At 38.8% G+C, this 26,307-nt stretch overlaps 1 protein-coding gene and 1 long non-coding RNA gene across 4 annotated transcripts in view; one reads left to right on the top strand and one right to left on the bottom strand.

Moving 5' to 3' along the window:
- The window catches only part of LOC124883076 (shaker-related potassium channel tsha2-like), a 31,841-nt gene extending 21,433 nt beyond the window's left edge, over positions 1-10,408 (top strand). For both annotated transcript variants that reach the window (XM_047389970.1, XM_047389969.1), the window contains one exon: positions 4,249-10,408. The gene's annotated coding sequence lies outside the window, so the exon portion shown is untranslated. The remainder of the gene's footprint in view (positions 1-4,248) is intronic.
- The window catches only part of LOC124883079, a 97,605-nt gene that overhangs the window by 32,082 nt on the left and 39,216 nt on the right, over positions 1-26,307 (bottom strand). The window lies entirely within an intron of this gene.

The raw sequence follows: 26,307 nt of genomic DNA, 5'->3' as shown, positions 1-26,307 counted from the left end.
TCATCCGACCAATAAAAGAAAAGTGTTTTTAATACAAAAAACGTCAACCTTCAAATAATCATGTACAGTTATGCACTCAATACTTGGTCGGGAATCCTTTTGCAGAAATGACTGCTTCAATGCGGCGTGGCATGGAGGCAATCAGCCTGTGGCACTGCTGAGGTCTTATGGAGGCCCAGGATGCTTCGATAGCGGCCTTTAGCTCATCCAGAGTGTTGGGTCTTGAGTCTCTCAACGTTCTCTTCACAATATCCCACAGATTCTCTATGGGGTTCAGGTCAGGAGAGTTGGCAGGCCAATTGAGCACAGTGATACCATGGTCAGTAAACCATTTACCAGTGGTTTTGGCACTGTGAGCAGGTGCCAGGTCGTGCTAAAAAATGAAATCTTCATCTCCATAAAGCTTTTCAGCAGATGGAAGCATGAAGTGCTCCAAAATCTCTTGATAGCTAGCTGCATTGACCCTGCCCTTGATAAAACACAGTGGACCAACACCAGCAGCTGACACGGCACCCCAGACCATCACTGACTGTGGGTACTTGACACTGGACTTCTGGCATTTTGGCATTTCCTTCTCCCCAGTCTTCCTCCAGACTCTGGCACCTTGATTTCCGAATGACATGCACAATTTGCTTTCAAAAAAGTACTTTGGACCACTGAGCAACAGTCCAGTTGTGCTTCTCTGTAGCCCAGGTCAGGCGCTTCTGCCGCTGTTTCTGGTTCAAAAGTGGCTTGACCTGGGGAATGCGGCACCTGTAGCCCATTTCCTGCACACGCCTGTGCACGGTGGCTCTGGATGTTTCTACTCCAGACTCAGTCCACTGCTTCCGCAGGTCCCCCAAGGTCTGGAATCGGCCCTTCTCCACAATCTTCCTCAGGGTCCGGTCACCTCTTCTCGTTGTGCAGCGTTTTCTGCCACACTTTTTCCTTCCCACAGACTTCCCACTGAGGTGCCTTGATACAGCACTCTAGGAACAGCCTATTCGTTCAGAAATTTCTTTCTGTGTCTTACCCTCTTGCTTGAGGGTGTCAATAGTGGCCTTCTGGACAGCAGTCAGGTCGGCAGTCTTACCCATGATTGGGGTTTTGAGTGATGAACCAGGCTGGGAGTTTTAAAGGCCTCAGGAATCTTTTGCAGGTGTTTAGAGTTAACTCGTTGATTCAGATGATTTGGTTCATAGCTCGTTTAGAGACCCTTTTAATGATATGCTAATTTTGTGAGATAGGAATTTTGGGTTTTCATGAGCTGTATGCCAAAATCATCCGTATTAAGACAATAAAAGACCTGAAATATTTCAGTTAGTGTGCAATGAATCTAAAATATATGAATGTTAAATTTTCATCATGACATTATGGAAAATAATGAACTTTATCACAATATGCTAATATTTTGAGAAGGACCTGTACAGAGCCGGCCTGAAGCACAAGCAAACTAAGCTGCTGATTAGTGCCACACCACCAGCAGGGGGCCCTCCATGAGCATTTGAAATCTTGTGCAAGAAAAGCTCATTGCCCTTTAAATTCTTCACATTTGTCCCATTACAATGACAAACCTTATGTGGCGGAACAACACAAATCAGGGCTGTGGAGCGGAAGGGAAATAACACAGTATTTAAATTTTCATCCAAGTAAAATTCAGAAAATTGTGAAAATTATTTATATATACCAGTTTTGCCAAGTATTCCAATTGGAATTAGGTCTGGACTTTGACTGGACCATTCTAACACATAAATATGCTTTGAGATAAACCAGTGGCTCTCAGAGTCATCAGCCCTTCATGTTTTGGATATGTCCATGCTTTGACACACCTGATTTAGATGATTGCATTATCTCCTCGGCATGTCATCAAATGCAACTTGCAGGACAGTGAGCAATAACAACAAAATATCCAAAATGACCACAATATGGGACCCATATGAGACCACAAATGATGACACATCTATGGGGCGCCTGATATGGCCCTCAGCTCCGAAGCGACAGCGAGCATCAGTTCACAGCTTCCTCAGGGAGCTCAGTACGTAATCTGATCTAATTAAGAACATTAATTCATCAGCTTCAGCTGAGATTGGCTGGATTTTGGAGGAAAAACTCTCAGAAATGATTTAATGTAATTCCTGAAGCAGTGTGCCTTCAGTTCATGACTCAATAATTAAACCGTTTGAGAAGACAGTTTATTTTCTGTCTGACATGAGTCGTTCCAATCTTAGAAACTGACCTGAGAGGTTTCTGGAGATTCTTTGCTATTTCTAAGCCCACAACTGCATGTGGTGAGAAAAAAACAGATATTTCCACTGAAATCAAGAGTTTCTACATACTTCCCATTTTCAAATTCCAGACTTTTCCAAACTCAAAATACCAGATATCCCATCTTACTTAATTTTAGCGACATTATGACCTTGCATAGTACTAGTACAGCTGGGTGGGTCTAAACGAGCAGAATAAACATGCATTTGATGGCACTGCAACAGAATATCATTATTTGCTTTGTGGATAAAGTGCATAAAAGGACCAGAACCCTCCACATCGGTCCAGTCAGCAGTCTTGTCCATGATTGTGTCTCCTACTGACTCAGACTGACAGACCATTTAGAGGCTCAGGAAACCTTTGCAGGTGTTTGGAATTAATTAGCTCATTAGGGTGCTGACACCATGAGTTTCCAAACTTTCTCTCAAAAAATACAAATTATCTGGGAACTGAATTTTGGGTTTTTATTTTCTGTAAGCCCTAATAATCAAAATTATGACAAATAAAGACTTAACATGAGTTCTGCTTTCTGAAAAGAGTGGCAAAAAATACTGAATTCTTTCACGATATTCAAATTGTTTGCTCATGTTTAGTTTATTGGAAAAACTGGGGCTGTCACACTGTTCTACTGTGCCCGATTATACAAATGTTTTGTTTGTTTTTGCGATGCAAACCTTAGTCAAAATTTGTTATTTTAAAAGCCAAGTCTAAATCTGGGGAAAAAATGCATAAAAAGCCAAAAATGAATGAATGAAAAATTTTATTGCACACTGAAATGTTTTAGAAAAAGTCAAAAGTTTCATCATGTGTACTTTGAGGTAAAAAACATCCCACATAAGAAATAGTCCTAATTAGTGACTCTGATGTTGTTAGAACTGTGTAAGACCCCATTTTGCCAATAAGATAGCGAATGGTCTTCACAGCGTACGGTTCTGATCTTTGACCTTTCTCTTTACATCATCCAGAGGCCTGGCTCTTCTCTTATGTTCTAAACTCGTCAGCTGACACCACAGATTTTCTACAGTGTTTAGGTCTTGGGTCATAGAGGAGGGTTGATTTTTGTCTCTTGTGAACTATTTTTTTGTGGATTTGGCCACTCGGTCATTCCAGCTTCCAGTGAAAGTCAGATCGATGACTCAATTTCAGTTTTTATTTAAAAAGTTCTGATATTTCAAAGAGTTCATAACCACAAGACCTTCAGGACGTTTTTACTTTGTCCAAATCAGTTGATGAGTTTGTCAACTTGTAACTTTTCATGGTGGTTCATTTTTTTTTTTTTACACAGAAAAGGTTCCAAACGAACCAAAACTTGTCCCATGAGAACGTTCAGTCTGTTTATTAGACAGAACCAAATGTAAATACAGGAGGCAGATATTACTGTTCGTTTCTCAGAACTATTTCATGCAGAATTATCTCATACCGAATGATTTTGCGAAGACGGCTTGAAAGTTGCATAGGGCTTTTTGTCATGGTTTATTAAGTTGTTTAACTCACCGCATCCCACAATGCAACACAAACCTGGCTACCTGGGAAGGTGATTGGATCAAGCGTGGCTGTGACTGATAGAGGTCAGATCACATTCTCACCATAAACAAACCGCTGTAGACTTCGTTTGGAACCGAAACGCCTCCTCCAGACGGTCTCGGTACGTTTGTTTTTCGCAACCTTGTGTAATTGCGTTCACATTTACACAAACAAACCGCACCAAGGGGTTCATTTAAAAAAGGACTAAAAAACGTCAGGTGTGAAAACACCGTAAGATGAGAAGCAGGTCCGCATCATCACAGATCCTCCACCGTACTTAAAAGTGTGCATGAGATGCTTTCTCACACATTCATCCCCAGCCTGGCCAAAGCCCAGGGTTCCAGTTGAAATCCCAGTAGAGCTTAGCAAATGTTTACATTTGTGATGGTAGGACAGGCTTTTTTTGGCATGCCTGGCTGACGTGTAGAAAGTTGTCTTTGCTGCAGTTCTAATAACCATTCTGCCATTCTTGTTTTTCAGGGGAAGATTCATGAACCTCATTAAACCAACCCTGCTGCCACCATCTTCCTCCTCCTCCTCTGATACAGAAAAAAAACAACAAAGCTTGGATTAAAAACAAAAAAAAACTTCATGGGAAACCCGGCTTACACAAGGACTCCATGACTGATTATTACAGAGCACAGACTCTGAGGTACGACTCAAACACTACTTGAATCATCAGCTACGTCCTGCATATACTTAGATGTTGTTTGGGAGGTCGCTCCTGTTGCCGTAGAGAAAAAGAACTCGTTAAGTGCTGTCTGTATGTTGCATATCATAACCAAACCAAATCATGTTACTGCATGCATGGAAAGTAGAGCATGTAAACAGAAGAAATATGGGAACATCAACAGCGTGCAGACACGGTGAAGTTATTCTGTCAGACAGATGACTTTAGTTTTTTAATCTATCATACTGTATATGTTTTATACAGAGAGGTTAACCTGATGAATTATTTTGTAGATAACTAACATCTTTGTGTTCTTTTTTGCCTTGGTGAAAACAAAGCAGCTCTAGCAGGCAGCTCTGACAAAAATGTCTGCACCAATGGGAGGCAAAACGGGGGTTAAAGTCTGAAAATGCATTAAATTCAGACATCCGATTATATCTGAATGTTCCTGTTTGGATTTACGATCAGAATGCTGTATACCTGTTTTATCACTGACATCTACCTCAGTGTCAACTCACTGAAAACAGAAGCTTTAACATCCGAAGGACTGATTATTATCATCAACACTGCTCAAGTTATCTGAAATATTCTCTAAACTGTCACTTTTATCCCTAAAACATACAAAGAAGAAAACTATAAAGATATTTTCACCCTGATTTTAGGTAGAAATGTTTCTGAAGAGAAAATAAATTAGCCTCAGATGTTCAGCCTGAGTGAGAAAAGCAGTTTTTTTGCACATTGGTTTGTTTGTTTTTGCATTTTTTGTTAGTTTAAAAGGCAATAATTCTGCAGAGTGGCTCTACCTGTCTTAAGCATTTAACAAGAAATCGGACCAGCACACGTTTTTACATCTAGAATGTGGGAAAACAAACAGACTGGGAAATTGCAGCATTTTTTCTTGATTATTAAATGTGTGCACAGGTTTTCTCCTGATTTCTGGAAAAATTATAACAAATACGTAAATTATTGGAGTAAGATATGCTGCAGGTGGAGACAAATCCCCAAGATGGCTGCATATATCTTTGAACTTGCACATTATGATCGCTGTAGTTTCTGTACTTTCACTGCAAAATATCTGGTTTTAACAGCAGATTTTCACCAAAATTAAAATAAAAATACAGAGCCAGATTTTCTAGTAAAAATGTTAACTACTTTGAGTATACCTTTTAGTTTAAACTAATAAATAAAAACTCATTTTCAGGTTTGGGAAGCGTTTGATTTAAAATGTTGGAGAATTTTTAGCTTTTGACATCACTGTTTCTCAGTGTAAAACTATGAAATCAGATTGTTACCGAGAATTAGACATCGATGCTAGCCTATCACAGTGATATTCATTTTTGTGTTGAGTAAAGATCCCAATTCAGCTTTCAGTGCCAAGCAGAAACTTCTGAACACTTGAGCATGAGGGGGATTTAAGCTTCGCTGATACATATCATTGTATCATCAGCGTAGAAGGTATTTTGGTTTTATAAGATAAATATTAAGGGTGCCCATTTCCAAGGCCTTGGAATACTGAATACTGAATGGAGGCCGTTGCATGAATGTAAAATTCAGACAGAAAGTGGATGTTCTGCGCAAGGACAAGAGCCTCGTGGCTCGGTTACAACCCGATCATGGCAGTACTATCATTATAGATTAGTTTAAGTAGTAGTCTGAATGTCAGGAACATATGCAACAATATAACTGAAATGGCTGAAAAGGTATGGAGAGCACAGCAAGGTATTCATTCAGAGCCAAGGAACCCTAAGGGATGTGAACCAGCAGGTTCATTGACCAACCACATGTGGACACTTATTGATGTCTAACAGTGGTTGAAAAGTTCTTGGGATGATCAAATAATTCAACAAAGCCAGATTTTTATCATGTTTGTTTAGGCTAAACTTTTTATTAATTTTCAGAGTTAAAAGAACACTAATCATACAACCCTAAAAAGCCATGAAAAGAGTAAGGATTGTGAAGTTGGGGGCAACTACATCATACAGCAAGCCATTGTAGCTTTGTAAACTTTACAGTATATCTGTCAAAAATGTGGGTATAGCACAATTTTAAATCTCTTCAAAATTTAGCTGAAATGTTATCACAACATTTTATTGGTAAATGTTAATTTACTTTGGCTTGTTGCATAGTTTTCCTTAGTCCTGGATGCAGGGATAGCGCCACCTGCAGCCTATCAGCTCAACCTTTGAACCAGCAAAAATAAAACAAATTCAAGTGAAAGATTCTTTTTTTAATATATATTGAAATTTGGGTGGAAATGTGTTATTCATTTGGACTAAAAGCTAGCTGACGTAGGGTGAGAATGCAGTAGATTTCCATTTGTGTAAATAGATTCCAACTCTCGCTCTCTTCTTAAATATTTAGTGTATCGACAAACCTGCATTACTGCAACCCACATAAATACAGAAGTTCATCCACTCTGCAGCTTTTGTCCGACCATAAATGCTTTTCTGAGGCATAAAAACAGCCGAGGGAGATTTCGATTTGACTGAAGCACTGATGAATAATGTCTTCTGCATACTGTAAGTGCAATAATAATAATAATGCAACGTTTCCATTGTGAGTGCAGCAGTGTGCTGATGACAAAAGACAGCAGAAACTGTCATCAGATTGCATATGTTCACCCTAGCTGCTCCTATGTCTTTATGCTTCATTTCTAAGCTACAAACTTCAGTTTGCAGCTTTGAGTCATTCTCATCCTATAACAAGAAGCAATCGATTCCTGTATTGTGGAAGGAGTGTATGCAAAATGCATTATGATTTCTTTTGTTTTTCTTTATTCCATCTGTTAATTTTTGACAATGTTCTATTGTGATCTATTTTTGATAAAATAAATCCTTAATTCTGAAAAATCTCCAGGTGTTTTACATGACCGCACATGCAGAGGCGTCACTTTCTGTTTATTGCATGTATGTTCATGTGGCTCTGACATTTTCATGAGTGTAAAGCTGGTTTTAAACTGGTTTTAACCTCAGTTAGCTTCATTCATCCTGTAGGTAGAAGAGTTTGAATTCTGCCTTGAACCAAAATAGTTGGGATTTTAAACAAATGTGTAATGTACAAACTCAAGTTCTATCAGCAACTATTACAAACTCCTACAACATTCTAATAAAGAAAGAAAAATTAAGTTATTAATAGGATGAACTAGCATTACGATGTTATTATTTTGAAAGAAATCTAATAATTAAAGCAGTGCAAGAAATTAAATTAAGTCATTTGAATGGCTTGCAATAAATTAGCTTTTTTTTCTTTTATCGCATAGGAAGTCTTAGCCTTTATATACAGAATTGACTCATTGAACAAAATGGTTACATTTGTACTCCATCTATGAGTTCTTTTATCTAATTCATCTTTTACATTATCTGCTCAAGTGAGTGAATAGTTCTGCAAATGGGATAATCTTTCTAAACCAGCCTGGCCTTTTGTAAAGAAAATAAAATTGCCATCTCATCCTGATGACTGATTGTGGCACCCTTGAAATGCCGTCAATAATGATAGCTGGCCACGATTCTCTGCAAAGGAATTTTGGCCAACTCTGCTTTGCAGAATTGTGTTTGATTCAGCCACATTGGAGGGTTTTAAAACATGTTTGAGGTCATGCCACAGCATCTAAATTGATATTACTTATTACTTGTTATTACTTTGACTAGACCACTTCAAAACCTTTATTTTACAAAATTCTAAATCACTGTGCAAGTTTTACACTGTATATAATTTGATGCACATCTTCCAAAACGTTCCACTTGTGTCTTGTTAGTACACAGAACATTTTGTAAAATTATTGGACGTCATCAACATGTTTTTGGTAAATGTCAAACAGCACTTGGTTTTCTTTTTACTCAGCAGTTGTTTTTACCTTTAAACTCTGCCATAGATGCCATTTTTCATAGATCTTAACTGAGGCAATCGGGGCTTGCAGTGTTTTCGATTTTGTTTCAGCTTATTTTATGTCCTTCTAGGTGATCCGTCAATGTTCTCTGTAATTTTGCTAGAAAGATCCCAGCTGAGAAAGTTTACCGCTGCTCCTATTATCTTCGTTTCTGGAAAATGGCTCGCTGGAGTCTAAAAGTCTTTGAAATTGCTTTTGTAACCCATTCAGACCAATGGATGTCTCCTCATCTGTTTGTAAATTTCTTCCAACTTGGTATTATTGTGTTGCTTTTTAAAATCGTTTAGCCTACTTCATACCAAACAGAACCTTTTTAAGATATTTCTTGATTCTATGGCCTGAAGAAAATAAAGATTAAAACAAACAACAATGTGGTAATAACAATTCATGGTTTCAAACAAGGGCAGATACTTGTTTACCAAGGGCCAAGTTGGATACATTTTTCCCTTAAATCATCTTTTTAGATCAGTATTTACTCAGGTTATTTTTGTCTGATATTAAAATTTGTCCGCTGATCTAAAACATTCATGCGTGACAAAAAATGTAAACATATCCTTCTATACATTACTTACCACAGTTTTAGGCATTTTATTTCAAATAAAATGTACTTCTGGATGTACATCCCCTCTGGTTTATAAATACATATAAGCATTATTTATTTAAAAGAAAAGGTTCAGCATCAAACCTCAAACTAAAAAATCTTAAGCCAATCAGAAAACAACATAATGGCCGCCACATGGCAGGTGCACCACATGCAGGGGCCACAGTCCTCAAAGCAGTTGTCCCCGGTCCAATTACCGGCCCGGGGTCCTTCTTGCCGTCCAGCTACTAATAATTACGAATAATGGCCGCTAGTAAAGTAAAGAAAAAACACAATATTCAAGCATGCATGTGGAAACCAACATAGCAAATCTAATTTAATTTATATTCAAGGAATCCGACCTTGCTTGATGGAAAATGGACAGATTTTGAACTTTTTATTTAACTTAAGTTGTTCTTCAAAATGAATTTCATCACCATATTAATGTATACAGTAAGGTATCATTTAAGGTGTCATTTTATTGTGTGGTTATGTAAAATGCGCCACTAATAAGAAACCAGCAGTTCTCCATCTATATGCAATAAAAGATCAAATTTAAATATCATCTGTAAATTCGTCTGGTTGTTTTTATCTGTGCATAAAACCTTTATAGTGCCTTAATCAGAATCTGTTACCATTATTTTAACTAACCAGTAAAGATAAAAATGTGCATCCATGTTAACACTACAGTGATGCAACCGACTGGTTGTACATAGAAATATTGTCTCATTGATAAATGTATTGAATGTAGAGTACTCAGTCTTCCTGTGTGATAAAGTAAAGAAAAATAAACCTTAAATACTTCATTGAGAAAATGAGTTTAGGATGATTTTCAGGATATCTGATTACTTTTGTCATAAAACGTTTCATTTGTTATACCTTTTCTTATGTTTAATTGATTTTTTTTTAAAGTCAGCGATAAGATAGAACTGCCTAAATGGACCTTAAATCTTGGCTTTTAACAACACTGTTCAATTGTTTCAAAGAAAAATAATGTTAGACCCATGCAGGCATGAGTGTAACAACTTCAGTGTATTTTCATGTATTCAGGTCTCAATCTGTCTTTATATTGATGTTCTCATGCTGCGGCACCAGGTCCCATTAATGCAACAGATAAAGAAAAAAATACATACATATAAATATATGTATATAAACAGTATACAAACTGTCTGCAAAACCTCAACTTGTGCCCTGTGTTTTGTTCTAATTATAAATGATATTTTTGTTAACTTGAGTGTCTGTATATGTTGCTGTATGACAGCTATATTAGAAAGAAAAAATGAGCCTTTCAAAATGTAATACATATAAATGGCTTCAAACAAACTGTGTATGCACAACAGAGTCATTCTGAATCCTAGTTGTGACGTTCAATGTGGCCTTTACTTTCTCTTTCATGTACTGCAATGCTGTAAATTATTTGTAAAATATGATGTTTATCAAAGTTACCAAGGCTTTATGTTTTTAAAAGATATGTTTAATAAATAAAGAACTGTGCTAATCCTAAGCCTGAACATTGTTTAATACACAGCAATTCTAAGAGTTTACTCTTGCTAAAAAAGTCAGTAATTTGTGCCCGCAGTGTTTTTCTATTGTTTTAACTTTGTGTGTTAATTGCATAAAAGGTAAAACCTAATTTAAATAGTACAATTATTTCAGTATTGTTTTGAAATGCAGTTAGATAAATCACATTTAGCAATGTTGCACCTGCTAATATCCATTAGATTATTAGTTATTGGTGCTACTTAGCAACTTTTATCATCTGCTACCTTGCTAACTAATAGTGTCACCTAGCGCCTGTTAGCATCTATTAGCTTGTTTGTTATTAGTTACATGTAGCGCCTGTTAGCACCCATTGGTTTATTTGCTACATACACCACTTAACCCTTGTCAAAGCTCGGTTCGGGCTGGCACGCAGGACTCTGGTGACGGCATGCGAGCCTGAACAATCGCTGTCAAGCATTTATAGTAGACGCTCACATTGCTGCAGTATTCTCCGAAAACGGGTCAATATGGTAGGTAACCAGTGGAAATGTAGTAAAAGAGAGAAGAAGCGCTTCAAAGTTTCAGATTCATAAGAGTAAAACCATGAAGAGGCAAAAGCTTTTTGACCTCTTTGTAAAGGATCTAAAACTGCCACTTAGAAACAATTTTGAACTCTTAACAATGAAAAAGTAAAAAATTTGGTAATGCATACAATCTAATTTTGTAGATCGCATTTCTCTTGCCTTTTGCTTTGTTGTTTTTCTTTCTGCTACTTCCTTCTGTTCATGAAGAAGCGATTTATTTGTGAGTGAAATGTTTGAACCTTCAACTTCGATCATTCTGAATGGAGCACAGTGTGTGCGGTTCGCGCCAGGTTACAAAAATTCAAAGGTGCACGACCACGGACTGCGACAGCGTGTGGGGCCCTTGTGCTGGGGCAGGGACTGTTGGCGCTCGTCCCCTCACGCCCTGTTTAACGCATTAAGTATAAACCCAACTTTAGCATCTACTGTCTTGTTAGCTATAAGTGCCATATTGCATCTGTTAACACCCATTAGCTTATTGGCTACCGATTCCACTTAGCAGCTGTTAGCATCTTCTAGTTGGTTAGTTATTAAAGGCCATGTTGCACCTGTTTACATTCATTAGCTTATTAGCTACGGGTTCAACTTAGCACCTGTTAGTTTTTAGCTATTACTGACACAATTAGTTTATTAGCTATTGGTGCCATGCCAATTGGGTTAGCATCCATTAGCATGTTATCTATTACAGACCATACGTTATTAACACCGATTACCTTTTTACATACAGGGTGTTTGCAAGAGCATACCAGTTAAAGATGCAGTAGTTAAGTTTTGTAAAAATTAATTTTTTACATATCTCTTAAAACTGTCACTATGTCCTGATAGTAGAATATAAGACAGATGATCTGTGGAAAAAAAAATCAAGCCCCTCTGGTTCCTCCCAGTGGTCCAACTGCCATTTGCAAAATTACATTGCTTCCAGTCAGAAACAACCAATCAGAAGCCAGGAGGAATGTCTTAGCAGTGTCAATCACGCTTGTGTACGTGCTGCTCAAAAGGTAAACAGAAGAAGACCAATGACAAAGAGCAAGCTGCACGTTTATGGCAGGCTCAGCTGTGGAGGGAGGGCTGTAGTACAGCAGAGAGCAATGGGGTGGGACCTGTAAGGTGTGCTTATACAAATTATTAGGCTAAGTCCAGGTTTTCTCAGAATTCCCTACTGCAGCTTTAACATCCTGTCCACCGCTCTGGAGAACATACAGAACATAGTGAATTACCAGACAGTACAACTGAACCAACATCACAAAGGCTTTTTTGATACAAAATAAAGGGTTTGAGCTGTTGCAAACTGTGGCCATCCCAGATTAAGAGATGAGATAAAACGTTTTATAATTTAGCAGTCTCAATCTCAAATCAGACCAAGTAAACAGAAGAATTCTCATGAAAAAGACAGCCTGGTTGTCATAGATTAGTCTCTGTCACTGTAACTATCATTTCAACTATCAACTATATTACCTGAAGGAACAGATGTTTATTGTTATCCTGCTCTACATCCAGGTCTAAGCCTACCAATAATACTAATATATGGGAATCTATTTCGAAATCTAAAACTGTTTTTAAAAATGTACATAGCCTAAACACATTCATTTGCAAAATAAAATCTACACAGTAACTGTCATTTATATTGTTTTAGCTAGCTGGGAACATGTTGAATTCAGTTTTACTGCATAGCATCTTACAGACGAGTTGTAGGTTTTCAAATTTAAAGCTTGCACTTACTAGTAGCAAAATAAAAATAAAAAAGAGAATCTTCCCTTTCCTGTTATAACAGCTTTATGTAGGCCACAGACACATTCTTAACCGACTAGATGTCAAGTAATAGTGTGTTTCACTGGCAACACCAAATAGTTCTTCGTATTGATGCATGAAATGTTCAGTAGCCTAAGCACTCATAATTGGGTGTAATGGAGCCAGTTAGCAATTGCTAGCATCTGCTTGCATATAAGCTAAACATTGAGATGGTATTCAAACTGTGTAGAATAGAACTGACCCAAGACGAACCGTGCTGAGTAGGTACTAATGGAAAAGAGGCATTAGCCTGATACTTTTATCTATTATTGGCAGTTAACATGTGTTAGCAGCTGTTACTTGTCAGCACTACATCGCACCTGGTAGCACCCGATAGCTTGTTACTTGTCAGTACCAGTTGACATCCTGTTAGCGGTCATTAACTTGTTACCACTTAGCACCTGTTGAGTTGTTAGATATTAGAACAGCTAGCTTTAGCTCCATCTTATTTTCCAGGTTTTTAATCAAAAACATATCTGTAAAACATTCCTACAAGTAAAGCATGTCAAACATATTTTATTCTAATGTTGTGAAATAAAATAAAATACATTTAAGCAATCAAAGCAGAAATAACCTAACCCTAACCAAAATACCTCAAAAACACATGTAATAATTAATCTTTTAAAATAAAATATGCAATCTCATTTAAGTATCTAACCCCTGCTTTAACAGTAAGCATGAGAATATGTTTTTAGTTTCTGTGATCCTCAGCAATCTCATTGGAAACAAAACAATCTTTAAAATGGGAAAAAAACAATTTTTCTAACGAAGGAGGTTTGACCAAAGGAGTTAGGAAATTGGTGAATTTGTGGATTTTTATTCCCACATTTATCAATACACCGCAAGATAATAATTTTTATTTATAACCGTACCTAAATGTATGTTTAAAAACTGCGGTGAGGGTTTTTGGGACAGCTCTGTAGCCATGTGGGCCATGAGAGCAATGAGGTTACTTTGTATTCTAACTGCTTGACTCCTGTTTTCAGAGTCAAGTAGATTGAGCTGATAACCGCTGTCGTCCCTGTCCTCATTCAAAAATAATGACTCCACTGCAGGGGAACTGATCCATTACGTAACAAACGGGCACCGAGGGACTCTGCGAAGGTGGCAACTGAAAGGAAAAAAACTCTGCACAGCTGAGGCTGAAAAGGAACCAAAATTGCCAACCAAAAAGGGACTGATTTCTTAAAAATGCAGAGCAACTTCCATCTACAGTCCATGTTTTGTGCTGATCCTTCTGGTAAAAAAAATGCTTTTCAGTTGAATGTTTGGTTTTCTATTTTAATGCATTTAACTTTACCTTCAAAGAAAAATTATGAAAATAGATTTTGGTCTTATTAAACTGAAACAAATGTGTAGTTGAAATGGTGCAACTAAGTGAATCTCTGTTCATGGTTAGAATCCCTTAGCACCAGTAAGAGTGTCCTTAAACATGACAGCCTACCAGAGGATTGTTGCTGTCCAACTCTTTATGATAATGAAACTTAGCACACAGCTCAAATATATCAAACCTGAAGACAACACTGTGATTACCGTACTCCAATGTCCTCCAGTCACCACACCTTAATCCAAAAATGCAACTTCTGGATGTTGTGGAACGGCATATCTGCATCATGGATGTGCAGCCAAAAAATCTGCAGCAACTGTATGATGATGTTAATATAGAACAAAATCTCTGAGGAATGTTGTCAACACCTTGTTTAATCTATGCCAGGAAGGATGATTCAAAAGCAAAAAGGGGGCAGCGAGTGTATAGACCAAGGTAATGGGTGTAGAAGAGAAATTCAAGGATATGGAAATAGGCAGAAAAAACCCTATTTGGCCAGCACTACGTGTTCATACAGAAGGTAGCTTTCCTCATATGCTTTGATTCAGACACATTCTCAGGAATAACAATCCTGAGCTTGACATGTTTTCCATGACTGGAAGGTGGACATGAGGTGGGAGTGGCTATGTATGCAACACACTTTTAACACATAACATATAATATTATATGAAAATAGCCCTTTAAACACTTTTACCCAAGACTGGTTTATGGTCTTGTGGGTTCCTGGGTCCAGATGTACAAGAAGTGGTATGGATGACTCTGGTCATCCGTACATTTTCATCAAGGAGAGGTCTGAGAATGTGCTTTCCCAGGAGAAAAATTTGAAAAATACCTCCTTAAATGATATATTCTGATTAATTTTGAGGATGTAAATGGACTAGGGCTGATGTAAACGATTATTTTAGTATTCTTCCAATTATTCTGACGATCAATCGAGTAATCGAATAAAAATTCTGTTTTGCTGTAGAACTTAAGATAGTAGAAATATATTACATATTTATATATGTATATTTATTACAGATATTACACTAGACTTTCAGTCTGAAGTTTAAAGTCCGAAAAAACTAACATTTTTATAGTGCAAAAACAGATGAGAAATAAAACATCTCACAACAACTTAAAATTAAATAGCAAACCTAAATTGAGACATGTTAGTAAACACTGCTATGGACGTAGCTCCCAACAGGTGAGCTCGATGTATGCAGTGGATGTTTCCTGCTAAGGTGTTGCAGTATTGAGGATGAGCTGTTATGTCAAATCCATTTAGCAGTGCACGAACTACACTGCGTTTTCTTTTCTATTCAATTTAAAGTGATCCCACATTTTTGACGCTTTCAGTCTCTTTCTTGGCGGCGCGTCTTTCCCCTCGCCTTCTTCCTCCATAGTTGCTACTATCCCTTTGCGTCCATGCGTCAGCTCTGGTCAACAGCTCATTGGTGTAAGTGAGAGATTTTCGCCACACTAATACCTATCCGGGCAGAACACCTTGCGCTGAATAGTGAAACATGATTTAACGAAGCCTCAAGGCAGATAATTCTCTAAATCAAGGCACTCGAGTTATTCGAGGAAACATTTCAGGCCTTTTTTATATCATCTTTTTAATTATTAATTTTTTATTCTCTTTAATTATTTTATTACCTTTATGCCACTGCAATGTACTTTTCCTATGTTTCTTTTTCTTTTTTTCATGTACAGCACTTTGAATTGTCTTGCAACTGAAATGCGCTATATAAATAAACATTCCTTGCCTTGTCTAGCCCTAAAATGGACAACATTCAGACAGGAGATGGACAACCCCAATGTGAGCCGATACAGTAGATTATTTAGGCAGAGCCCCAGGCTTCAGGGACCTCGGAGCTCTTAGGCCTGGTAGACAAGTTTAGCAATCCATCCATGCTTTTAACTACCGTATTTTCCGCACTATAAGGCGCACTTAAAAACCATTAATTTTCTCAAAAAATGACAGTGCGCCTTGTAATCCGGAGCGCCTTATATATGGATCAATTGGTTGATCCATACTGGTTGTACACGGCGCTCTGTCAAAATGTTTCAGTACGACTGGTAAACTACAAAGCCGCACCGCTTGCAGCATTACGGCTACCGTAGTCAGGGAAGTAATAGCGGTAAACACCTGTACTGTGCTTACTCCTAGTCCAACACCACTTGTGTGTGTATAACGACCCCAAAATGGCACCTTTCAAGAGACACGCTTACGATGCTGAGTTCAAACTCAAGGCTGTCAGCTACGCAGTCGAACATGGGAATAGAGCAGCAGCGAGAGAATTCAACAGTTAACGCTACTATATTGTGAATGTACTAACGTTTGATTTAGTGCATCAAACTGTTTCTTTTACGTGTTTACTGAATCAGAGAAAAGTTCCCTTTCACGTTTTAACTAACGTTTGATTTCAACTTCAACTTCATAGACTCCAATGCATTCCTAACGTGCGGTTGGCTCTATTCAATAGATTTCTATGTAGAGGAGACCTTACCATGAGAGTGAATGGAGTTATCAGAACGCTGGTTTGTAGTGTATTAATAAAGTTTGACTGACTTATCTGACTGTTTTGTTGACATTCTCTTTAGCACAGCTCCATCTAGTGGATGCATAACGCAACCCCAGTCAAACGTTTGACTGCAGTAGCTTCTATTCTATGCGCCTTATAATCCGGTGCGCCCTATATATGAAAAAAGTTCTAAAATAGGCCATTCATTGAAGGTGCGCCTTATAATCCGGTCAATTCACTGCTTGCCTATTGCTCCTGGTGGGCATTCACAACAACAGCTACTGAAGCTGTAAAATCGCCAGAAGTAATTCACTTTTTATTGACGAGAGCAACAAAAATGACTAAAATGATTGTAACACTTTATTTGTCATGAACCTGTCAGAAACATGACATGAAGATTAATGACACTTTTAATGGTCATGACTGTTGTCATTAAGTGTCTGCATTCCAAACAGTGCCAGCTTTTACATTTTTTTTTTGGGATCCTCTTTATAAAATCGGACCAGTACATTTAAAATTCTATCCACACCATTGTCTGTGGCTTCATCGATGATGAGTGAAAACATGCCACTCTTTAGCTTTTCAGATCTTTAAAACTCAGTTAAACTCCGTTACCCCTTTCCCACCAACGCAGTTCGGAGCCCATTCTGGTTCCCGAATGTGATCTCAAACCGGTGATGCATGTTTCCACCAATGAATAGAGGTTCCAGAGCACAAACTCTGGTTCAATACTTGAATACTTAGTTCTTCTGCATGAACTGTAACGTCACCCATGGGGCGGTCGAAGCCATAGACAATAGAAGCAACGAGTACGGCTGCAAAGACGATGAAGGTACCGTATAAACAATATTTGTTTGTATAACTACTCCTTTTACGGATGCTGAATAAATGCAAATGAAAACATTGTTCTTGCACAGATTTTCCGTCTGCTTTTCCGTATTAAATGTAGTTTATGGATGCTCTCTTTTTGCATTAGACCAGCTCAGCAAGCTCTGCTGTGTCGCTACCATGCTTCCCCCTGCACCAAGTAACACCCACTGTTGATGATTCCTGCTTGGTTCATTAAACTGGTGGAAATGGGCATCAAGGCTCAACAAAACACCAAAGTTCGAAGGCATGCAAACCAAACCGGTTCAAGAACAAGAATTCTTTCAGTGGAAAAACGCTATGTTAGATCCAGAGAGATGTCTTTTTAATCTCTGGGCAAACCAAATTTTTCCCCACAGGTGCGCCAAAGTGCGACCATCCCTGCATTTTAATGAGTCATGAAGGCCAAGCAGAGCATATCGTTGCCTTAATGCAGATTGACGAAGGTGCAAATCAAGAAACAACTGGATCTTTAGGTGTTTTTTACCAGCAGCCTGTCACAAGGACAACAGTAACTAATTTATTACAGATGAACAATATATCAGCATTAACATTGTTATTGGCTGATGTTAGTCATTTTTTTTTACATCTCGGTATCGGTCCAATTAGTAAAACTGGGCTGATAATAACCACCAATGTTTATTTCCATCTTGCTGCCGTTTGTATATTTGTTTGTTCATGTGACAGTGATGCAGTGGAATTGTGGGTTACCTGAAGCAGAGAAGCAATATCAGCAGTGTGGTCGTTTTTACGCAAGAGTGGGGCAATATAATACTGATAACCATTTATCGGTCTTCATAGCAATATTAAGATCGGATATTGATATCAGCCCAAATATTCGTATCAGTGCATCCCTAAGCACTAAACTCAGTTTGTCGAACATAAAACAGTATTTGCCTTCAAAGACTTACATCTGATGGTATAGCAGCCTAATGTGTCCTTAAAAAAATTAGCACCGAAGAGAAAAATAATAAATCTTAATTTGTTTCTTGAATTTATTACCAGAATCTGTGCTGAGATTTTTAAGCTTTTTGTTAAGAGGCAAATGGAAACTTTTGACTTCCTGCTGCTAAAAACCTATTCAGATACTTCTTTACATTCTCTGAGTCATTAATAATGTTTAAATAATCAGGATTTTGTTGTGTAAAAGCCTGCAGGAGGAAATAATTTCACTCTCCTGTCTAATTCATTACTTTTCTTTCCTTCTGGTCTTTTAGTAGCTATGATCAGAGCTGACTGTTATTCACCCTGCGCTTAGGGAAACAGAGGCTGACTGTGTTAAACTGGAAAAAGCTTCATCCCCCTGCTGCATGACTTCATGTACCTCACATGTTTTATTCATGCAACAAACTCACAATCTGCGCTGTGCACTCACTCCTGCTGCTCCTCTGCCTCTCTGTGCTCAACCTATGCAGGGCGTGTCTGCGGAAAATATACAAGTAGTCTTTACCAAATCAGAATATCGAAATCAAAAACACATTTACTCATTCTGCAAACATGTCATTGGTATAGGTGCTTTGAGTAGACAGAAGAACTTAAAAGATGTAAACTTTATTAGGAATTGAAGAAGAATCCAAGTTTCAGACATTAAATCAGACTAAACATTTCGTATTTTAGATCAGTTAGGAATACTGAAATAATCGTTAATTTGCTGTATGCCAGAATAATAGCTGAGATATATATTTTTTTATTACTATTTATTCATTTCAGATGTTAAACCATTTGAAAAAGCCCAGATGATGAGCTTTGTAAGCTCCTGATAGGTTAGATCGCAACACTTCAACTTAGTGGAGTCACAACTGAGGGTGGTGGTTCCTAGAGTCTCTAGAAGTAGAATAGGAGGCCAATCCTTTAGTTATCAGGCTCATCTCCTGTGGAACCAGCTCCCAGTTTTGATAAAGCTTATATTTAGAGTGGCTTAGGTTATCCTGAGCTATCTCTGTAGTTATGCTGCTATAGGCTAGACTGAAGGTGGACATAATGACCACTTTTTCTCACTCTGCAACATTCTCCTACTACTCTCCGATACTGCATTACTTGCTATTATTACAGCTTTTAACTTCATGTTCTCTATCTGTTTTGGCTCATGTGTTTTTTGGTGTCTGCTCTGTCTTCACAAACACCCAGTCCGTCGTGGCAGATGGCCACTCACACCCAGTCAGGTTCTGGTTCTGCTGGAGGTTTCTTCCTGTTAAGGAGGGGTGTCTTCCTTTCCACTGTTGCTTCATGCATACTCGGTATGAGGGATTGCTGCAAATTCGACTAAACAGTGCAAGCAACTGTCCACTATCTACCGTATTTTCCGCACTATAAGGCGCACTTAAAAACCTTTAATTTTTTCAAAAAATGACAATGCGCTGTGTAATCCGGAGCGCCTTATATATGGATCAATTGGTTAATTGGTTGATCCATACTGGTTGTACACGGCGCTCTGTCAAAATGTTTTAGTACGACTGGTAAACTACAAAGCCGCACCGCTTGCAGCATTACGGCTACCGTAGTCAGGGGCGTCGCCGAAGTAATAGCGGTAAACACCTGTACTGTGCTTACTCCTAGTCCAACACCACTTGTGTGTGTATAACGTTTGAATGTACTGTTGCAGGAATTGCCTGAACTATATGTGATTAGAAGCTCAGTGTGTGGGGTGTATGTTTCGTGTGTGTGTATGGAAGATGTTGACATTACTCCTCCGGACAGAGGTGGCGCTGTGTGCTGCCGTAGCTGAGAATCAAGAGTGAAGGAGTGACGTCGGTATTATTGTGTGTGTGGGGTGGGTAGAGACGGCGACCGGAGCAGCGGTGTATGAGTCTGTAAGCCCTGTGTTTTTACGTGCTGCAAAGTCATTAAAAAGAACCCCGAATCTCGTCAACAACTCAGTGTTTTGATGCTGTTTCTTCATGCTCAACTCAGCAACGTATGAGTGAGGGAGTTAACCCCGAGGAAACTAGTAACTTCGGCCCTGGAGAAAGTGTCTCCCCTGTGTCATCAGACTACGGTCAGGGGACAGAAACAGGAAAGGTTAACAGTACTAACGTTTGATTTAGTGCATCAAACTGTTTCTTTTACGTGTTTACTGAATCAAGGAAAAGTTCCCTTTCACGTTTTAACTAACGTTTGATTTCAACTTCAACTTCATAGACTCCAATGCATTCCTAACGTGCGGTTGGCTCTATTCAATAGATTTCTATGTAGAGGAGACCTTACCATGAGAGTGAATGGAGTTATCAGAACGCTGGTTTGTAGTGTATTAATAAAGTTTGACTGACTGACTTATCTGACTGTTTTGTTGACATTCTCTTTAGCACAGCTCCATCTAGTGGATGCATAACGCAACCCCAGTCAAACGTTTGACTGCAGTAGCTTCTATTCTATGCGCCTTATAATCCGGTGCGCCCTATATATGAAAACAGTTCTAAAATAGGTCATTCATTGAAGGTGCGCTTTATAATCCGGTGTGCCTTATAGTGCGGTATACGTGCTCATCCAGGAGGAATGAATGCTGCACGTCACTGACTCAATGATATCCTTACATAGTAAACCTATAACCAATTTGAATAAACTGAATTGATTTGTTTAATAAATAGGATGAATTTGGGATATATGGAATATATGTACTTAACAAATACACTGCTTCCTTGTGCAACTTCATTGCAAAATCAAAAGAAATTAGCCAAAATGTGAGGAAGAGGATTGTGGACTTCCACAAGTCTGGTTCATCCTTGGGCACAATTGGGTCCATCTAACATTTACACAGAGGTATAAATGCCATGGGAATGTCCAACCATCAGACTGTTCAGGTAGGGGATGGGTTCTGTGTCCCGAAAATGAATGTATTTTCATGTGAAATGTGAACATCAACCCCAGAAGATGTGAAGATGAGTATGAAGTTGGCAAAAGTGTTGTTATCCACAGTGAAACAAGTCCTATATGGACACAAGCTGAAAGGCCAGTCAGTGAAGAAGAAGATGATGTTGGACCACTTGTTTGCTAAATATTGGACTATTTGCACGTTGCTGGACGCTACTATGCCTTTCCAACGTCATCGGCCATTTTGTACCACAGGATAGTCTGTCCTACAAAACCCAGCGGCCACTGCGGCTGATATGACGGGGCCGTCCCAGGTCTGACGTCACAGGTGGTAATATAGGAAGGCGAACATTTGAAAGAAGCTGCTTTTCATGCTGGAGACCGGACCAGCAACTAAAGCGCATCATTCTGGAGAAGAGTCCCAAGTAGATTTCATTCATTCTCCTTCGTTGGCCCACGCAAAATTCATAAAAGAGGTTTCTGGAATAAGAAGGCCAGAAATTTCACTTTGCCGATAGAAGACGTGAGTATAACACGTAACCAAAAAAAAACACAACACGGAGTTTCAAGGAGACGGATCGCCACCTTGTTTTATTCAGTCGACTCCTGACGGTCAGATCATATTTTCCCCTTTCGCCAAGGAGGCCAGAGGACAAAGATTGACCGCTCTTCCTGAAGTTAACTGTGGACGCACGTTAACTTCCAACTGTCACCCTCCTTCTCTCTCCCTCTGCTGAGAGGAGACAACGACAAGTAAAACCCATCCTTTATTTTTATTTCTTTCTTAGAAATAGTCTGGGCAGGGTAGAGGAGGTTTTAGTGGGATTAGAGTCGCCATTTAGAGTCTAATGTGTTCTGAATTGTATATGCATGCCATTGTTTTGAAACTTGCTGGTACTTTCGGAGGCCGCTGTGTCTCGCAAGTGTGTCTTTACCGTGCGAACACCTGCGCGCAGGTGCGCTGTGAAACTGGACTGCTATAATACCCTTATGGTGAAAATCAACAATTTTCTTTGTCTTCAACTTTACTGCTTACTGGCTTGCCGCCAAAAGTTTTATTACCCTTTGTCCTCTGGGTTTACAACCTTGCTGGGGGAGAAGGTTTATGACTGTTTATCTCACTGAGCTACACTTTCTGGCAGGCTGTGCTCCCAAAGCTTCGTTCAACACCATATTCCCTTGTCATATTATCACCATCACTGCTGGTTGATTTCATACGCACCCACTGCTGTTTTGCTTTATTTTGTTTAGTTAGATATTTTACCCCCTTTTTGTGTAGAACTTCGCTTTGTTTGAGTAGGTGAAGATTATTAAATCGGAAGAGCGGATCAGGCTGTGATTTAATAAATATTCACATAAAGAGAAGGCGTTTTGTGTTTATTTTGTGCAAGAGTGACTCGTCAGTCAAAATAAGGTTAAAGTTTCACACGTTTCGGCAGAAATGGTTGATTAAACAGTGACATCTCTGGTAATAGTTATCAATTATTACTGAGTATTTAACGGTTGTAATTATCAAAGGCGTTGAGCCACAATTACAACACCAGAAGACATCTCTGGTCTCGATTCATAAATGAGGATTTTGGTTAAGAAATTAATTTTGTCAAATTATGATTGTTAATTATAATTCTTGATAAATGTTAATTAATCAATAATCATAATTCCAACAATGACGAAGGTATTAAAAACCTGTACAAAAATGAATTGCGGTTTGCGAATCCCCTTAGGATAAAAAGACATTAATCCTTGGAGACATGTTCAGTGGTCTGATGAAACAAGTGTTTGGCCATTGAGACCCTCGTTACATCAGGAGGAAAAATGGTTGAAAGCAACGCTGTCCCAAATTCAAAGTACAGAGGTGGCTGCATCATGTTGTGTGGGTATTTTGGTGCAATTCACAAAGCAGGTGGCAAGAAAAAAAAAAGAACATGAGGACATATTGAAACAATATCTCAAAACATCAGCCAAGATGTTAAAGCTTGGGAGTAAATGGGTCTTCCACATGGAAAATGACCCCAAGCAGACAATTTTATTTTCCTGCCATAATTATTTTGTTATTATTTTGAGAGAAATTCAGTTTGGTTAACTCAACAAAACAAAAGTCACATCATGATTTCAGTTATCTGCTTCTGCATAAAAAGTCATGTGGTCAGGATGTGAGCTATTTGGATGCTGCTGGTTAAGGACACTGAAAAATGCTAATCCAAGAACTGACAATCATCAGCTGTTATAGATGTACCATTTCCCTGCCCGTCTTTCCCACAATTGGCTTTGGCATTTTTTTTAAGGCACCAATCAGCTGTCAAACCTGCCAGGATGTTTCTCCTTCATCTTCATCCTGCTCTGCTCCTGCAGAGTGTCCTCAGGCATCGTTATGTCACCCTGACATCTAAAGTGCCTTCATCGATCCACTGGCTGACACTGAGCCCCATTCAGGTCAACGTTATAGTGATAAAAGTGTCATTTGGCCATCGATGTGGTGATTTTATGGTTTCTTTATTTACTCCAAGCTGTGAGGGTGTTAATTTACGTCCTGCTGAAGGATTGTAAATTATTTTTAACCCAACAACCCTGGTGGCTCTCTGGGGACACCATGTTTGTCATATAATGACAGGATAGATGGATTTACTGTCTGTGGGGTTCCAACAGCTTCACGGGTGCTAAGAACTCTTTCATATGCCGCATTTATGATAAAACTTACAGACCCCTGCAGATACATCTGAAACGCAAACCTCTATCATCAGCAGCTCAGCTTTGTCCGCTAGTGTTCCCATCCCTCCCCATCTGTCACTTCGCCTGTCTCTCCCTCTTTGCTGGCTCTTCCATGATGTGTCTCTAATTATAGTTCCCTGAAGTCGGGCCCCGGCAGTCCCTCCAAGGGCCGTGAGTTGGTCTTGAAGGGTACTGCGCGAATTGGCCTCGCTCTTTTCCCGCTGCATGCTATAGGGCCTATAAATAGTGCAGAGAGGGCATAGGTATTATGTAAGCATCCTGCATGTTTATGAATGAGGACAGGAGGTTGCTTGGTACATTCATAAGTCTTGCTGCAGCTGCTGCTTTATTCACTCACCTGTGTATGAAGGGAAAAAAACTTTTTGCATGAATAAGAGTTTGACTAATAGTCAGATTTATTTAAAGGGCATATATCATCTATGGAAGCCCTGAGAGGCAAATAAATGTGTTTTTTTTTTCATAAAGATCAATTTTTAAGCCTGACCAAACTTCATCATTTCTCTTCTGAAAGGTGAGCAAAAAACACTTTAATCGAGTAGTGTAGGAAATCTGCCCACCTTACCTTTTCCACTATGCCTTTCTGACAACTCATTTCTGAAGCAAGCATGTTTTTTTGTTCTGCCCTGAAACACAAGTGAAACAAAAAATAGAGAAATTTATTTTTCTTGGAAGCCACCCCATTGACTATCCATTTAAACAATACAGAAGTGAGTGAAAGGCTGTGGTTTTACTCCAGTGCCTCTAGTGGCAGAAAACAAATGTATTACATGAACAAACACTTCAAAAAATAAGCCTCTTAGAGTCAGAAAGACTTAATGAAAAGGAACAGGTAGGCAGATTTTGTACATAAACAGATTTTTCCTTTGCTCGCCTTGCAGGACAAAAAATGCTCCATGAAAAAAAACAAAAAAAAAACAACTTAAATCTTGATTTTGTTTTTACTTGCAAACATCTTCTAAAGTCAAGAGAGACGAAAAATGGGTTTTTGTAAAAACACATTTTTCTCACTTGCCTTCAGGGCTTCCGTAATCATCATTTTAGACCTAAAAATCAGAATCCGTCTCTAAATTGGTTTTCAAATGAATAAGGAATAAAACAAAACACCTAAAAAATGTTGGCCCACCCTTCCCTACAGAATTGTTTTAATTTAGCCACACTGAAGAATTTTCAAGCACGAACGACCAATCAGATTCAAGTTAGGACAGGAAAACACAAGATATGCAATAATACTGGTGGAAGTTGACAACAAAATGGTTTGCAATAAATGAATAAGAAAATAGAATTAATGTCTTTTTGCTTTGAGATTATTTCAGACATGCACCCCAGAGAGTCATCTTTCCAGCTCCAGGAAAAATGAAATAAAATCATTTGGTTGTTTCAGCTTGTTTTGGCTTTAAAAAACCCGACCCACTTACCACCTATTTACTTTCTAAAACATTTTGTTGCTGCATCAAACAACCAGTCATCGAACATATTACAAGAGAGCTGTAAGGCTGTCCAAGTAGTTCCCTATGATAAGGAAATGACATATAGTGATGCTTCGATTTTTTGTGCAGCCCTAAATTAAGTCCAAACTTTGAATTGATCACTATCCAGGTTTTTATGTTTATTGGGGAGAATGTTTTGCAATAACTTCCAGGACAGTGTTCACCTACTGTCTAAGATACCCACCCGTAACCAGATGATCTGGTTTATCTTCACCTGTCTGTGGTCATGAGGTGTTTCCCGTCTCCTGAAGCAACATCTTTGTTCTCCTTTGGCGCAAACCACTATCTGATTTATCTCCCATCACCTTCTGCAAGCTTTCCCGCTCGGCCTCCTGGGGTTTTCCTGAGTGGAGCCGAAAGCAAGATATGACACCATCATCTCGAAGGTCGAGATGATGGCAGCTGAGAGGAGGAGGAGGAGGAGAGGGTGATGAAGAGGGAAAGAAACAGCTTAAGGAGTGTGTTGCCCCTGACTCAGGCACGAGGCAGGAGATGACAGGGCTGCGTGTTGCCACGGGGGATGCCTTGCCAGTTTGCATGAAGCAGAAGCAGCGCCCACCTTCTTTCTCCTCCTCTTCTTCTTCCTCCTCCCCTCTGCTGCTCATCTGAAGGGGAACAGCCTAAACCATTACAAGGCAACACTGGAAACACTGGAATCTGATCCGGATGGGAAGCTGGTAGTGAAGACGTAACAATCATGGAATTATCTGTTAATTACTCTGGAATATATCAGAGTAATTACGCAGACTGAAAGTTTAACAGAGCACGGGAAGAAGGAGGTAAAAAGCAACACAGTTACTCAATTGTAATGGAAAACATGCCAG

Source organism: Girardinichthys multiradiatus, chromosome 17, assembly GCF_021462225.1.
Source record: "Girardinichthys multiradiatus isolate DD_20200921_A chromosome 17, DD_fGirMul_XY1, whole genome shotgun sequence".
NCBI lineage: Eukaryota > Metazoa > Chordata > Actinopteri > Cyprinodontiformes > Goodeidae > Girardinichthys > Girardinichthys multiradiatus.
This window is presented reverse-complemented; position numbering and strand designations above follow the sequence as displayed.